Consider the following 16,876-nt stretch of genomic DNA (forward strand, 5'->3'; position numbering starts at 1 on the left):
CAGCTGCTGCAACCAACAGTCACTAGTCGTCCCAGTCCTGTGTGCGAGAGAGGAGAATGTTTCTTCCAAACTTCCTACTCTGGCAAGTATCCATCCATACCGTTTTTCCTGCTAGCGACCCGCAGATTTCGATAGGCACCTAGTCCAGCTGCATTGCATACATCCCATGTGATTTTGTCTCTTTGGTCACCAGGACTCACACTTGCCACCAGTCGTGAGGAAGTCCTTAGTCCCGCCATCACAGGCGAGCCCTTCCTGCCAGCAACCAGCAGCCGTCCCGGTTCTGTGGTAGAGCTTCCGCAAACCTACCTCAGGTAAGTACAATGTATCTGTGAGATCTGCCGACTGAGAGCTCAAACTGACATTGTTTACACTGATTTAGCTGCCGCTTTCGATAAGATAAACCATGATATCACAGTAGCAAACATGGAAGGATTCGGAATTCGATCCTACCTAGATAGCTGTTGTCATAGAAGAATGCCAGACCCCCACATTCACTTTTACTCTAGGAATGACACAAAGAAACCACTTGGGATTGTTGATGTTTGTGCTATACTTCAATGATGTACATCTAGTTCTGAAGACTCCAGGATTCTCCTTCGCGGATGATCTCGAGATTTTTTGTCTAGTTCGTTCACTTGAAGATTGCAAATTTCTCCAACAGCAGCTTCAAGTAATGCGTGAGTTGAAATTTTACATAAACGAAAATGGAAATACGTTAGGTTCGAATCGTGAACGCACATTAATTAGCAATGTGGGTGGGAAGCGTAGGGTGGGTTTAGATTGAGTTCAGCGGTGCAGAATGCGACGTGTGTGGGCTGCTTGTGGGTTCGTGAATGGGGATTTTTTTTGCTTGTGTGTGCATTGGGTTGACGGTGTGTTTTTGGTGATTTGTGGGTACGTATGGTAATGAGCGTATTGCCACACACCTTTCATATTTCGAATATACGTGGGGCGGGCTCAACTTGATTTGCGCGTATTGAGAGGCGTGGGTTTGTTGGAGATTTAGGTAGGCGAAGAGATTGAGTTATGTTAGAGAAGTCTCAGTTAGGATTTATTTTCAAAATATTGCGAAGCTAATCTATAGCGATTCTTGGTACTTGACTGTATGTGTATATCAGTTTACTGAGCCGACGATTTTTAGGGAATTTGATCCAACTCTGTCGTTCAACCCTTCACCAACCGTTATATTTATTCTCGATGATTGTAAACTACCGAAAAAAACAATTTTTAAAAGGTTCGACCGAAGTTCTATCGTGTTTGACAGCCACGAATTTCAGCATATATCCGGAAGACTGCATATTAGGGTCTCCTCTGAAACTTTTGGATTTTCGAAAAAATTTAAAAAAAAAATTCAAATTGTCACCAGATTTCAATGTTTCATGCATATCTAAGCCACACAAACAATTAAAAGCTGCATTTCCAAACATGGGTCGCATCACAAATTAAATTTTTGTCGTGACTAACGACTTACCTTTCAATATAGGGGCCCCTTTTCAAAATTTCGGAAGAAAAATGATGTAAGATTTTGAACGCTTATATCTTTTGTTGTACTGAATGGATTTAATAAATTTCTTCGGCATTTTGTCGAAAATATTTGTACCAATGTTGTATTAAATTTTGGAATATGTAGGATATTCATTATCAACGGAAAAATAGTGTTTTGAAAAATCTTTCGAAAACGACTCGGAAAAGTGAAAATTTTCAGCCCATCCCGCACAGAGCCGTCAAAATGGTGCAGCAAATGAACAATAAAATAATGAAAAGTTTATATAAAGGTCCACTACATGTTTGTTCCTATGATTATTCGTATTGGGTTGCTTGACGAGAGCAGTTGGTGGGGGAAAGCCGGGATATTAATTTTGGTTAAGCCATTAGAAGTCGGACGGAAAGGAAAGGCTCATGCACGCCACGAGAACGAGCGAGAAAGCGATAGTAGTGCATATTAGCGAAAGCGTTACGTACATTTTGAACCTTATTAACTTTTCTTCTACAAAACGGATTGCCAATCTTGTTTCATAAATCGGAAGGAAAACGTTCAATGCTTGCTACCGATGCGTTCTTTGCTATATAAAATTTGTTTAAATAGTTCGAAAACTACTTTAAATGAAATCAACATTAATGATAAAACCTATAAATAGGGGTGTCGCAGCTTTTCTCTAAGCCAGACGTGTGTAAGACGCAGTGCATAACAGACGTGCGTGGTCGTGAGAAGCTGCATCGGACGACCAATCAAATCAGCTACCATCGGAGAGAAGAAGAAAAACGTTGGTGGAGGTGGTGGCAGTGAGAAGTCCAAAAAGCCAAAGGCTAAGAAACGCAGTCACTGAAAAGGCGGTAGTAACTGCCACTAAAAATGCCACCAAAACATCGAAGGCTGCAAAGCGTACTCATTCGGTGTGAGCTGCGAAAGGGGAAAGATCGTATGGATGTACGCAGTAAAAACAATCGTCGGCAAGGTTTGAATTGTTTTAAAAGATTCCCGTCTTGTATCAACATAGTTATCTACAAACCGTTCTTATTAGGACGAATACAAAATGGAAAAAGAATTTAATTAGAAAGTTTCTTTTATTAACTGGTATTAAGTTTGCGCTTGGTAATTCTGTACTTTTACCAGTGAATCATAAGAAAATGTTTTTCTAATTTACAAACCCGAAAGTTTTTGCAAATCCTTCCAAGAAAATCAGTGAATGTGCCAACTCTGCCACTAAGCGAAAGCTACACCAAAACGAATGATGAAAATATTTTCATTTATCGAACAAAAGGACGTCCTTCCATCTGCATTGTAAAGTCAATAAATAGGAACACCATGATGAAAACCGTGCTCATTCGGTGTGAGCTGCGAAAGGGGAAAGATCGTACGGATGTAAAAACAATCGTCGGCAAGGTTTGAATTGTTTTAAAAGATTCCCGTCTTGAATCAACATAGTTATCCACAAACCGTCCTTATTAGGACAAAGGCAAAATGGAAAAAGAATTTAATTAGAAAGTTTCTTTTATTAACTAGTATTAAGTTTGCGCTTGGTAATTCTGTACTTTTACCAGTGAATCATAAGAAAATGTTTTTCCAATCTACAAACCCGAAGGTTTTTGCAAATCCTTCCAAGAAAATCAGTGAATGTGGCAACTCTACCACTAAGCGAAAGCTACACCAAAACGAATGATGAAAATATTTTCATTTATCGAACAAAAGGACGTCCTTCCATCTGCATTGTAAAGTCAATAAATAGGAACACCATGATGAAAACCGTGCTCATTCGGTGTGAGCTGCGAAAGGGGAAAGATCGTACGGATGTACGCAGTAAAAACAATCGTCGGCAAGGTTTGAATTGTTTTAAAAGATTCCCGTCTTGAATCAACATAGTTATCCACAAACCGTCCTTATTAGGACAAAGGCAAAATGGAAAAAGATGGGTTGGTAATGTATATGACATAACAGGGGTGTCGTGACCACACTTCGAAGTTATTTCAAATCTTGCAAAGCATAAATTGACATAATTTCAATGATTGTTCCTTTATGAATGAAATGACAAATTTTCAGGTCAACGCGGCAATAACTTTGCAATTTATAGAACAATTTTATATTTTTAGATATCATATATTAACTGTCATCTCTTCCAAACAACTTAACCCTCTGCTGCCAACCACGTGGTTTTGCAGGGTTAAGGAGAATCATTGTAAAATGTCCAATACATGATTTTATGTTGTTACCTCCACTAAAACCACTTCAGAACACTCCCACCTGTCATACATGTACATTGTCTGCATGTTGAAATCATTATATGAAATTATTGACCTGTATTCAACGCGGAGAACTCGGTAATAAAATTGTTTTGCTGAATATACTAACGAACGGGATCCCCAGGAAAATTTCGCTGAGCCCGGTGAATCGAACTTAATGCGCAAAATTTAGCCATTTGAAGGAGATACAAGCAGAATTTTAAGAATATGAGCATCGCGGTTATGTCCCGGACATTACCCGCCCCTAGTTTTTCGCTAAGCGTGTTCATTTCTGTACGGAAAAGATTCCGATGGTTGTTTCGAGAGATTTTAACATTGATATTTCAAAGCAAGAAAATTTTTCATTTCATGAATGAATGTCTCAACGAGCTTAGAATCCAGCGCATCCCCTATCAACGCAGACGCCAACAACAAAGGTTCTTTTCAGAACCACCATAATTATTATAAAGAATAACTTGAAACATTCCCACATATTTCATTGAGTATCATTCGATTTGAATTACAAGTCAAACGAGTAGTCACGACACTCCGGTTATGTCCTAGACATTACCCATCCATCTTTTTTTTCGTGATTACTCCAGATCTCGATATTCCATGACATTTTCTCCGATTGCTAGGAACTTTTTTCGATGTGCAATATCTGTATATCTGTATATCAATACCAGTATACTGAGGAGTTAATTATTAGGAGCTATTACATGGTTAGTGAATTATTGATTAAGGTGCATACATGCATTACATTCGAATCATCAGTCCAAGTGCCATCACGACAGTCCGGTTTTGTCCCAGACATTATCTCCCCATATTTTTGCACATGCTAGTAAAACAAAGCTGCTTTTATGATCTATTGCTGACACAGGTTTGGTAAAATGGATGTCAAACAAGATTCTATATCAAAGACTCTAGCTTTCAGTTCAAAATCATTTACATTGTACTCTGTCTAGCCGTGTCTGATCTTCGGGTCAAAGATAATCCGCTAAGTATCGTAAAGCTTTCGAAAGAACTGACACAAAAATATTCAGCGGTGACAGTTTTTTTTTCACGGTTAAGCTAAGAATTGTGCTATTCTGTCTTTTATGAAGGACTACCACGTCTACATGCCCGCTTACCTAGTTGAGATCGATGGTGTAGTCACCGATTCTAGTTTTATCATGCGTGAATCTACTAATGCACGGGGTTGGTTGTTTCAATGACCCCTTACTTTGGTGAGCGAACATTTTAAATGGCAATTGCATTAGACGGGACGAAATGGTGTATCCTCTCAAAACTCGTGTCAGGTAACCTTTGGCAGGAAGGTCCACATAACCATGCCCCACGTGCAAAAAACGTTTCTCCAATGAAAAGTTAGTGTTGGTGCCCTCTAAGCGGCCACAGGTGGAACTAAAATTTTCTAACCAAAACATAAATCATACTATTGAGCTAAACTTAGCCATTATTTCACAAAAATGTGTGGTTCGTGGAAAACGAGTCCTGATACACACCCATGCACTACTAGTCTCCTTGCAAAAGTGACTCAGACACCACTTCGTTAAAAGTTTAATAACTTTTTTTAGCAAAGCCGGATTGACTAGAAGCCTTCGACAAAGTTGTAGACAATTAAATTATTTTTCTTATTCTCACCTAGAGTAATACGATGCATACAGTGCCAGCTAGCGGCGAAAATGCGAGCTAGTAGGATTTCTCCATGTAAATTGTCAAAAAATCCCATACAAACTTCAGGCACGTTAGTCCGGTAGCTAGAATTGTCCGATTTGGTTAAAATTTGGTGCAAGTTTTTCTGGTGGGACTAGGAACAGACTCAGGGGTGGGTCGATTGAGTTTGCACAAATTCATTGTTATTCTGGACAGTCTTGCACAGCCATGCATTATATCTGTCGTAACGATCAACCAGCCAACAACAATGCCAATCAGTCAATATGTATCAATCTTCCTATCCGATCCATTACTAAACTAAGAGGAGACGACTTTCACTTCCCCCACTAGCATGTGAAAAGTACTTTAGACAAATAAAAGAAAATGCCCTCTTTAAGCTACCGAAATTGGATCTAAATAAATATATACAATAAAAAAATTCAAATGCGATTGACTTAATCAGATATCGCATTTGACCTACAGTACCTGAGCTTGAACAGTTAGTAGAGATTAAAATGGAGTGCAGGCTTACGGAAATGTTCCATATTCAATGTTCCACCATACGCGTAATGTGGTACTGATAACGCTTAATAGTTTACCCGAAACAGAGTATTTCACTGTGAATAACAACATGCAACACGACGTCAAATATGACAACGCTAAAACAAAGAGACTGAAAGAAACTGAAACAACGTAGTCGTAAATCTTCTACGAATATGTTTAGTACAGAAAACTTGTGTAAAATAAACTAATTTTTCGTACACATAATTAATCATTCGTAGTTTATGGAAGCGTTTTTATTTGTATTAAGAGTTTTTCGTAAAAAAACACGTCGTTTGACTTTCGTAGGATTACTACGAATCGGTTTCATTATTGTTTGTTGTTTGATGAAATATACGAAAGTTTCTTAATATTTATGAACATATTTCGTAATATACACTTTTTTCCGAATCCTTAAAATAATTATGCACAAAAAATTCATATTGTTGAAGGAATTTATTCGCAAATCTGCTACGAATAGGTTCATCCGCGGATCTGAGAATTTTCATGTATTTTAAATACAGTGAAGACCCCATTTTATCAGTCCCCGATTTTGTCTACCCCCGATTTTATAAACTATTTGAACCGATTTAGTTAGTCTCTAATGAAAATTGATAGTTAGTTGTTTGATAGGCTGTAACAGACGAACTAAGTTAAATTCGGGTAAATCATTTTTGAACCTAGTTTTCTAATCTTACAGTTCCGAAATATGCAAAATAAACTTTTTTTTAAATTTTGCGCTGTCAGACCCCCTTAAAGAGAAATTTAAACTAAATGATAAGAAAAAGCTATGAGGCTATATCTAGGGACAGCCTAAAATTCACCATGGGGCTGATAAAAACGGGTTTTTACTGTAGTTGGTTTCGTTCTTTTGACGAAATACTTGGTGACTGGAAGGGCGATTTTTTTTTAATTTGACATATTTAGTGTGCATTGTAAGAAATTCATCGTAGAAAATGAAACTATATTTCGTGATTGAAACGAAATGTTTCGTTCTTTTACTAAACGTTTGTATATAGCACGAATACTTCGCTAGTCGCACGATTTCATTTTCGTTCAGAGAAAAAAATTGCGTATCTTTTTTCATCCGATTTTAAAGGATCGATGTAGGACATCAGCGATTTTTTTTGATGTTGAAGAGATCGACCTGCTAAATGCACGTTCACTGTCCTAATAACGTCCACCGTACACTTGCCCTTCCGGAATCCAAACGGGCTTTTCGACAACCCGATATCGCTATCTATAAAAGTTGCCAGCCTGTTAAGGACAAATTTCTCCAAGAGTTTCCCAAGCGTATCCAACAGGCATATTGGTCTAAACGACGATGGATTCTCGGGGAGCTTACCTGGCTTAGGCAGTATTCCTAGCTTCTGTATCTTCCATTTGTCAGGGAGTGGTCCTCGTCCAGAAGCTTTTGAGACACTTACCTGAACATATCCGGGCGTGTCTGGATTGCCGCTGAGATGTTGGTAATTCCATCTTTCTGCATCCTTAAACTCTTTGCCAATGCGACGAATTCCTCGTTGAAGATTTGTATCACTTCGGCATTGTCTCGCCTTACCTTGCCATACGGTATAATCAACCATATCATTGGGTTGTGCTCTGGAAAGACCTCTTCTACGAAACCTTTCAGTTGATCAGGGTAGATATCTAGGGGCGTCATGGGCCCTCTGATCTCCGCCATCCTCGCACGATATGTGTCACTCCAGGGATTGCCGTTAGCACCTTGGCATAACTCTTTAAAGCAGATCGGTTTGCTTCGCTTTATCTCACGTTTAAACGCGGCACTTGCGGCGCGGAGCACTATGTTACGTTCCTCTCTGTCCGCTTGGATGCAAGCTCTCTGAGCGTATCTTCTGGCTCTAAGGCAACTAGCGCTGAGGTCTCCGAACTCCTTGTTCCACTTTTGCGCTGAACGCCGTCCATTCCTTGGCTCTAGTTTTCTTGGCATTGAGGTGTCGCATGCTCTTACTAGCGTTTTTGTTAATTCCTCCGCGTTTATGTCATAGGAATCGTTCGCTGCTTGAAGTGGTCCCAAAAGGATATCGGTCCTCTTCCGCTTGTGAGATCTCGCCCTCTGTATTGTCGCTTGATATAGTTGACCAAAACTGTACCGGATAAGCACATGTGGTCCCCATGCGTGTAGTCTTTGCAAACTCTTCAGTTTATGTGTACCACTCACGACACGGGCTACAAAAAATTACGTCGACCGTGGGTTTCCATGCATTTCTTGGAAAGTTGTCATTGCATAGCATAACATCCAGTTTGGCTAGAGCTTCCAACAGGCTATACCCTTCTACCAACTGCTTCCACACCCCACTGACCATACATTGAAATCTCCGCCGATGACTACCGGTCTTCGTTCGGCCAGCTCTCCAGCAAGCTCGTCTAGCATTCGATGGAACTGCTCTGTCGTCCATCTAGGGGATGCACATATAAAGATCCCATTAATTTTGGCAATCACGAAATCTTCGTATGAGTTTGAGACCACTTTCTGTATGGGATACGATACGACTCCGCAATAATTGCAACAACACACTGTCCACCAAACCTGGATTCGGTCTATTTTATTAGCTACGGTCGTGGAAAGCCGTGTCGACTCCGTCGACATCCAGATTACCATTAGTGTATCTCTCAGGTCACATTGGTCCTTCAGAGCGTGTGTGTACGAATGTAAGTATGTATGTGTGTGTCAAATTATCTCACCTATTTTGCTTAGAGATAACTGGGACGATTTCAATAGTATTATATTCAAATAAAAAGTATAACGTCGCAATAGGCTGCTATTGAATTTTATTTGGATCAAAGTTCTGGTTCCGGAGTTACGGGTCGAAGAGTGCACATGAAATTCCCATATAAACAGGTATCATATTTTTAAATCTAAATGACGCAAAATATCAATTTTTTTTTTCAATTGCTGGGATTTGTGATTCTGACTCACTGACGCCCAACTAAATCCACTTTGACGACTTTGGCAACCTACGATGGAACCAGAAGCTTCGAGTAAGTAACAAAGTTCGTAATTAAATACACAAGTCTATCCGGAATAGCTAATTCGATTTTCACAAACTTAGTTTCTAATGAAAAATATGATATTTTTATCAATTACTGTCGAATTTCATTTAGATGAGAGTTTTGGTTCCGAAGGTATGTGTCAAAGAGTTCGGTTATGCCTTTCTCCCATAGAAAGGATATGCCACCACTCTGATAATCGTCAACTTAATCTCGGCCAAAACTTTTTAATGACAAAAATCTGGATTTTAATATGGGCGTAGGGTAATTTTAATTGTATCACGGAAAAACACTGTAAAAAATAACCTGTTGTGTATTTTGTCTCGGAAATTTGGGTAGAAGTAGTTTAGAGTGTATTGTTTACACTGTATTTTTATCGCAGGCAATTTTTTGAAAATTGGAAAAATAGCGTCCTAAGACAAGCAGCGCACAGAGGAGTGACTAGAACAAATTCTTGGCCAATAACCAAAACGATTTTTAAATTAGTTATATTTTTTTACATACCTAAAAGCATACTGCATAATGTGGCAAAATAAAGAGTGTGTCAAAAATTGCTAAAGAATTTTTGCATGGATACAAAATAGTGATATTTTAAGGTGTTTTTAATCATTTTTGTTATGTATCTAGCAAAATGGCTTTCATATGATGATGACTGTTAAATAAGACAATATTATAACAAATGTAGTTGAACATAACTATTTGTATAACCTCAGCTTAAAAATAACTGAAAAAAACAGTGTTGCTGTATATTGGACCAGCTTAAAAAAACCTTTTTTTAACATTTTATTCCAAATTTGAATGTGAAAAAAGTTACATGATACGGCACGATCCGGCACTGTTGCTGAAACAACATTACAAAACAAGATTCTGGCTATCTAAAAAACATTGAATCTCTTCCGATCTTGTCCGATCTACAAATTCCAAGCGATTTGAAAATATTGATATTTATACTAATTTGAGGTACGCCGAAATGCTGTAGTGCCAAATACTATTTTTGGCAAAATGTATCTCTGTGAATATGTGCACAGGCATCCCTTTTCTTCATGCTTTTCCACTGACAACTGCTCATGCAACGGGAAAAACAAATGTATTCACAAGGATCACCTCAAAAATACTAGTATTCGGAAGGATATAGAAAATTGAAAATTGGTAGGTGGATAGAGGCCAAATTCTCCCAAAAACTAGTTATTGTCTATTTTTAGTTCATAATCAGGTAAAATAACAGCAATAGCCGCAATAAATAGTTTTGGCCAGGATTCGACCCCAGTTGCTCCTCTGTGCAGCGCCGCAAATTGATTTTGCGCAAGCACCAGGAAAATTCTCAACTTTCTCATCGGGACATCGGGAAGTCACTCGGAATCGTGCAGTCAACGGTGCGTCGTGTGATTAAACGTTACTACCAAACTCTGAGTATCAAACGAAAGGAGAAATGCAGTCAGAACGGATGTTCTATTAATGATCAGGATCACAAGCGTGTAGTGAAAGCGTTTGAGCGGAATCCGAACGCTTCGGTCAGGAATGTGGCCAAATAGTTGAATCTGCCCAAGTTTTTTGTTCAAAGATCCAATGACCGGGAGGAACTGCATACGTACAAAGTGCAGAAGACTCCAAATCGTGACGAACGGCAAAATACGGCGAGAAAGTTACGGACCCGGAAACTGTACACCCAGATGCTGACGAAGCCGTCAAGGCGGACTTCCGGTAGCTTTCGGGGTTACTGTTCTTCACCGCCCAGCACAAGTTTGATGTTCCGGTGGAATTAAGGAATCAGAAACTTTTCAAAGTTTGCCTATAAATATATGATTTGTCAAGCGATCTGCTCATGTGGCAAATGGAGTGCGCCGTTCGTGACAACCGAGAGTATCTACAGAAGCGTCTGCTTCCTCTGTTGCAGCATCACGAGGGCCCTACGATCTTCTGCCCGGATCTAGCTTCGTGGCACTATTCCTGGAGTGAGTTCAAAGTGATGACATATACAGATTTATATATCAACCGATTACATGCTCAGAGTTCCCTGCCATTGATCCGTAAATGTCCCTAAAACAATGTTTCTGGAAAAAATGATTTTACGTTATTACTTCTAGGGTGACTAAGCATCAAAATAATTGTTTTCAAAGGATTTGCTGTATTGTGTTATAATACTTTATAGAATATACCAAATCATGTCCCAGAGAGAAATTTTTTCGAGATTACACACGATTTCGATATTCTATGATATTTTTTCCGATTGACTTTTTTCGATGTACTATATCTGTATATAAATACCAATATATTGAGGAGACTATTATTAGGAGCTGTGACCTGGATAATTATTGATTAAGGTGCAGTTTCATTACATTCGAAATTATCCACCCATCTTTTTGCTCATGCCATTAAAACAAAGCCGCTTTCATGATCTATTGCTGACAAAGGTTTGGTACAATGGATGTCGAACAAGATTCTTCATCAAAGACTTTAACTTTCAGTTCAAAGTTGTATTCAGTCGAACGGTATCTGATCTTCGAATCAAAGATAATCCGCTAAGTATCGTAAAGCTTTCGAAAGAACTGACACAAAAATATTCAGCGGTGACAGTTTTTTTTCACAGTTAAGTTAAGAATTGTGACATTCTGTCGTTTATGAAGGACTACCACGTCTACATGCCCACTCACAAAGTTGAGATCGACGGTGTAGTCCCCCATGCGAGTTTGTCATGCGTGTATTTACTGAAGCACAGGATTGGTTGCATCAAGGACCCCTTATTTCGGCGAGCGAAGATTCTGAATGGCAATTGCATTAGACGGGACGAAATGATGTATCCTCTCAAAACTCGTGTCAGGTAACCTTTGGCAGGAGAGTCCATATAACGATGCTCCGCGTGCAAAAAGCGTTCGAGGAATATCAAGCATTCCCTTGAAAACGCTCTTAGAATTCTTTTACAGAAATACTAAAAATTATGCTAACTTGACTCAGGAGTGTGACTCTGATTATTTCCATGTAGGGAAATCTTCGACTGCTTCCAAAACTATATGCAGATGAGTTTACTTGTAATGGTTTAAATTTTTCTCTTGAGAGGTTGCCAAATATAGCAGCTCGGGAAAACTCTGACACAAAGTCATAGTAATTGGAGATAAAACAAGGAATTTCCATCCCTTCTAGGTACTCCAAATGTCTCATGTGTCATTTTAACCAGAGAATTAATTTAAATATTTTGGAAAAAATTATTTAGAGCATTGTGCTCCGAAATGACATTTAGTATCAATATTATGTAAGAAAACTCTATTTATGACTGGCAAATACTAAGAAATTTAGAAACATACTTCAAAATGCTATCTTACTAATTATTAATTAAATTTCATCCATATCAAAGATAGTTTTTTTTGGTTAATCGACATTAAATTTTTAAAATCGATCTTTTTCAATGTAGGAGTCGATGAAGATTTTTTTTCAATATTTTTATTCAAAAATTTGACTAATTTTGTGAAAATCACTCCTACAACATTTTTTGTAGGATTTGTCATTTTTAGACTACAGCTATTTGAAAAAAAATGGTGAAAAAAGTTTGACCCTTTTCAAAAGACAGCATTAATCCACTTTCATCTCAAATCTTCAAGCAATATTATCAAATTTAAATTAAACTACGATGGAAAAATGTGGTTCAAGTTGGAAATATCGATTTTATTACCCTTTTCACCTTTCCTACGGTCTTTTAGTCTTTTTGAGGTCATGCAAGAAGCTTCAACAAGTTTTAATAAATGACAGACATAAACATTTTTTGGTTTCGACATTCGTAATATTCAATATTAGAGGACACATACATACGTAAAAACCAGTTTGGTGCAACGATATATTAAAAAAATATCGCCTGTGGTTGCCATTTTCGGAGCCTAGACTATATACATCTATCTCTTCTATATACAGGGTGTTTGGTTCATGGTTAAGAATCTCTCGGGGGGTGATAGACTGCCATATTTGGAGAAAAAAATTGTTCTACACATACCATAAAATCTCAACCGTTACAGAGTTATTGAACTTTTTGTGTAAAAAACTTATTTGTCTTAAAATACCTCTAACTTTAAAAGTATACTTTGTATTTTAAATGTTTTAGTTCCATTCAAAAGGTGAGAAAATTTCGCATTGAGTGATGCTCTCACAAGTTTCAGCTAATGGGTTTAAGTAGCCTTTTCAAAGTAATTAATTGAAAATTAAACAATTTTGAACGATTTTTCGTTCATTTCTTGAAAATCCTAATAGTTAACCTCATCCTTTTAATAATTCAGATTGTTAGTCTTGGTGTGCTGCTTAATTCATTCTTTGACATGATACACTTACCTTTTCTTATTTTCATGATTTTGGGTTATTCAACATGGATATTTTTATCTCATTTCCACTAGTACCAGCTCTAATTGAAAAATTATGGCACTTATTGTACTTTTTTCATTTTTATTCGAAAGCCAGGAAAATTTTACAGTGGAAAAAGTATTAATACCTTTCAGTTAAGTGAATTTAGTATTCTTTTAAAAGTAAATTAGTTTAAAGTTAGTGCTATTATTAGCATTTTCGTTAATTTTCTTAAAATAGTAAATAATAAACATCACCATTATTATCATGGAAATAATGCATCTCAGCAAGTTCTACAGTTCTTTCTTTGACTCCATTCAATTATCTCTTTTGGTTTCGACGCAAAATCGTTTTTATCACATCGTTTCATATGCAAAAATAACGAATTCGAACCCACTACATTTGTGGCGAGCTCATGCTGTGTTAACTATTAAATAGCAGCAAAATTAAAAGAGATATAGACAAAGTGTCAAATAAAAAGTTATAGAGAACATTAAGGGGCATCAAATAAACAATAGTAACAACAAAATTTGGTTGATTAATAATTAGAATAATTAAAAAACTCCCCAAAAACACAAATTTTGAGTTATTTCGTTAGTAAAAAATCATTTAGTACACTTAACTAAAAGATATTTGTACATACACTGATAGGAAATTTTCTCAGCTTTCCAATGAAATCTTGTAAATAACGATATAAAGCATATTTTTTAAATTAGAGTCTTTTAAGCACTTGCAAGTCGCTTACAGGAAAAGTATAGTAATGAAATTACAAAGAAATGAGAAGAGATAGAAATATGACTTCCAAGAACAAATTATGAATCGTCTAAAAATCCAACTTTTGGATAATAGATATTGCTATAATCATACTTCATTATTTCGAGAAAATTAGCAAAAACCTCCTCAAAAACATTAACTTTTAACTACTTTACAGCTAAAAGGTAATTAAAACTAACTACTTAAAAGATATGAGAACGCCATTCAATAGGAAATTTTCTCACCTTTCGAATGGAACTGAAACATTTAAAATACAAAGAATACTTTTAAAGTTAGAGGTATTTTAAGACAAATAAGTTTTTTACACAAAAAGTTCAATAACTCTGTAACGGTTGAGATTTGATGGTATGTGTAGAACAATTTTTTTCTCCAAATATGGCAGTCTATCACCCCCCGAGAGATTCTTAACCATGAACCAAACACCCTGTATATATATATATATATATATATATATATATATATATATATATATATATATATATATATATATATATATATATATATATATATATATATATATATATATATATATATATATATATATATATATATATATATATATATATATATATATATATATATATATATATATATATATATATATATATATATATATATATATATATATATATATATATATATATATATATAAAAGTTTGATGAATGTATGTATATGATTTATGGACTCCCAAACACCTTAACCGATTGCCGTCAAAATTCGCTCATAGTAGACATTTATTATGGAGCGTGTTTGTGTGCTATTGATTGGGAATTATCTTCCCGCCAGATGGCGTTTCGGAAGAAATTGTGTTTTCCTCACACAATTTCTTCCGAAATACTAGCCAATACCCATCGCAGCAACGCGCGATGGGTATTGGCTAGTATTTATATATTAATTGATTATATGGAAAAAAAGTTTTTGAGATTTTGTAAAATGTGCTCAGAGTTTCGTACTATTGATCCCTTCATGTCCCTAAATATTTTTTTTTTGAAAATTGATTTTCCGTTATTACTTCTAGGGCGATGAATCATCAATTTTTTTTTCAAAGGATTCTCTGTATTGTGTTATAAAACTTTATAGAAGATACTAAACCTCCAAACTTTATGGTTTTAAAATTAGGTGATTTTGACCGTAAAACAGCTTTTTAATAATTTCAGTATTCTTGATATAAAAAGTGCCTAACTTGAATATGAAAAATCCAATTACGTCATTCAAATAAGCACTTAAATGTACATCAAAAATAATAAAAACAAATCCGTTATTTTTAACCATAGTCTTTCCACTTTCCGAAAAATAATATGCGATAACAGCACACACAAGTTCATTTTTTTGTCGAACAGTGTAATCGAAACTAAAATAAGGACCCCCCGTTTTTGGTATAATGTTGTCCTTCAAAATTCCACAGCACCGAAGAGCGATTATTAACTCAATACAAATCGATCATTTGTGTAAACATTGGGTTCAATGACAGAGCTTATCTGAGATTTTGCAGATGAATGTGATGAATATGATGATGCGTTTCGAATCTGAGGGAACCTCGTTTAGAACGCACGATCACTATAAAAGAGTGAGGTTCCCTGGAGAGAAAGCTATTCAGTGTTTAAATTTAAATGATATTGGAAATCTTTGTATCGTCCGAAAATATTCCGGAAATTGATTAAGCGAGGTTTCCCAGAGTTCTGACTGCTTCAAAATTATTACCACGAACATCCTTACAACATAAGAACCAATTTTGTTGAACCATTGAAAATTTACAATTTAAAGTTCTAATCTATCCCGAAATATTTTTCAATGGGCCATTCGATTCATGTTATCATTCCTCTAAAGCACGAGAATTACACACGGTTCGGGCTTGTTAACATAATTTGTTAACATACTGTTTCTTAGTAACGAAGTAAAAAGTTTGTTAGAAACTTATACGCATTCAATCGATTATAGGTCAAATGATTAGTGAAATAGTGCGGCGCCCTCCCTAATAGACTCCTTACCCTATCTGAAAATTTCACGTGACGATATTGCTCCTGAAACCTCAATAGAATAATAAACATTCAGACGTTCCATTTAAGGCTATGAACAAAAATCACTTGTGAGCCAGTTGTACTTTGCCTCTCTGGATATAATAACTAATTTTGAAAACTACCCTGAGGAACCTCGCGCTGAAAAACCATCTCCATAGTTCCAAACGAGGTTCCCTAACCTTCCAACGCACTCAGTATAACTTCCGCAAACTCTCGCCAACACTATCTCGATTGTAGTAACTCCATTCAATCCGTCACAAACTACTCACTAACCAAATGTTTGCACAAATGTTTCACCACATTCGAATGACCCTCGACGCTTACCGCGAAGAAAAAAAAATAAAACAAAAATGCGGCTGACTAAGCCGCTTCCAAACCGTCGTACCTTCGGTATTCGCCCTGCACCAAATTCCCTCCCGGAAAGATCTTCTATCCCGCCGGATCAGGTCGAGAACCAATTTGTCACTCTCACTTTCTTCACACTGCTGTCGCTGGTTCTTGTTGCACACACAATCGCACACCACAGCGAATCTATTTTTTGCCTGCAGTTGGCTTCGAAGCAACGCTCGAAAAAAAACTCGCGCTAATCGTCGTACGCCGTCGCGCTCAACCAAGTGTCACTCCGAGTCGCGACTATAACTATCAACTATAAACAGGAGCAAAGCGCGTTTTGTTAGCTAGAACAATTTTTCGCATCCACTCAGGTTGCCGTTCGGGAGCAGACTGCAGGACTGCCACGAGATCAGCGTACCGCGTCGGCTTTCGTGTGGCGGCGGCTGATATGACTAAGAACACTTCTGGCGAAGCGCTAAGGCTAAGCGCGATAAAAATGACATTT

At 36.9% G+C, this 16,876-nt stretch overlaps 1 protein-coding gene across 2 annotated transcripts in view; it reads right to left on the reverse strand.

Annotated features, from left to right (window-relative positions):
• LOC131686760 (uncharacterized peptidase C1-like protein F26E4.3) overlaps positions 1-16,876 on the reverse strand; it is a 205,449-nt gene that overhangs the window by 27,372 nt on the left and 161,201 nt on the right. The window contains exon 1 of one of the 2 annotated variants that reach the window (XM_058970729.1): positions 16,424-16,757. The exons of the other annotated variant lie outside the window; for it this stretch is intronic. The gene's annotated coding sequence lies outside the window, so the exon portion shown is untranslated. Of the gene's footprint in view, positions 1-16,423; positions 16,758-16,876 lie in introns of those variants that run through there. 2 annotated transcript variants of the gene reach the window in all.

Source organism: Topomyia yanbarensis, chromosome 3 (assembly GCF_030247195.1).
Source record: "Topomyia yanbarensis strain Yona2022 chromosome 3, ASM3024719v1, whole genome shotgun sequence".
NCBI classification, from domain to species: domain Eukaryota; kingdom Metazoa; phylum Arthropoda; class Insecta; order Diptera; family Culicidae; genus Topomyia; species Topomyia yanbarensis.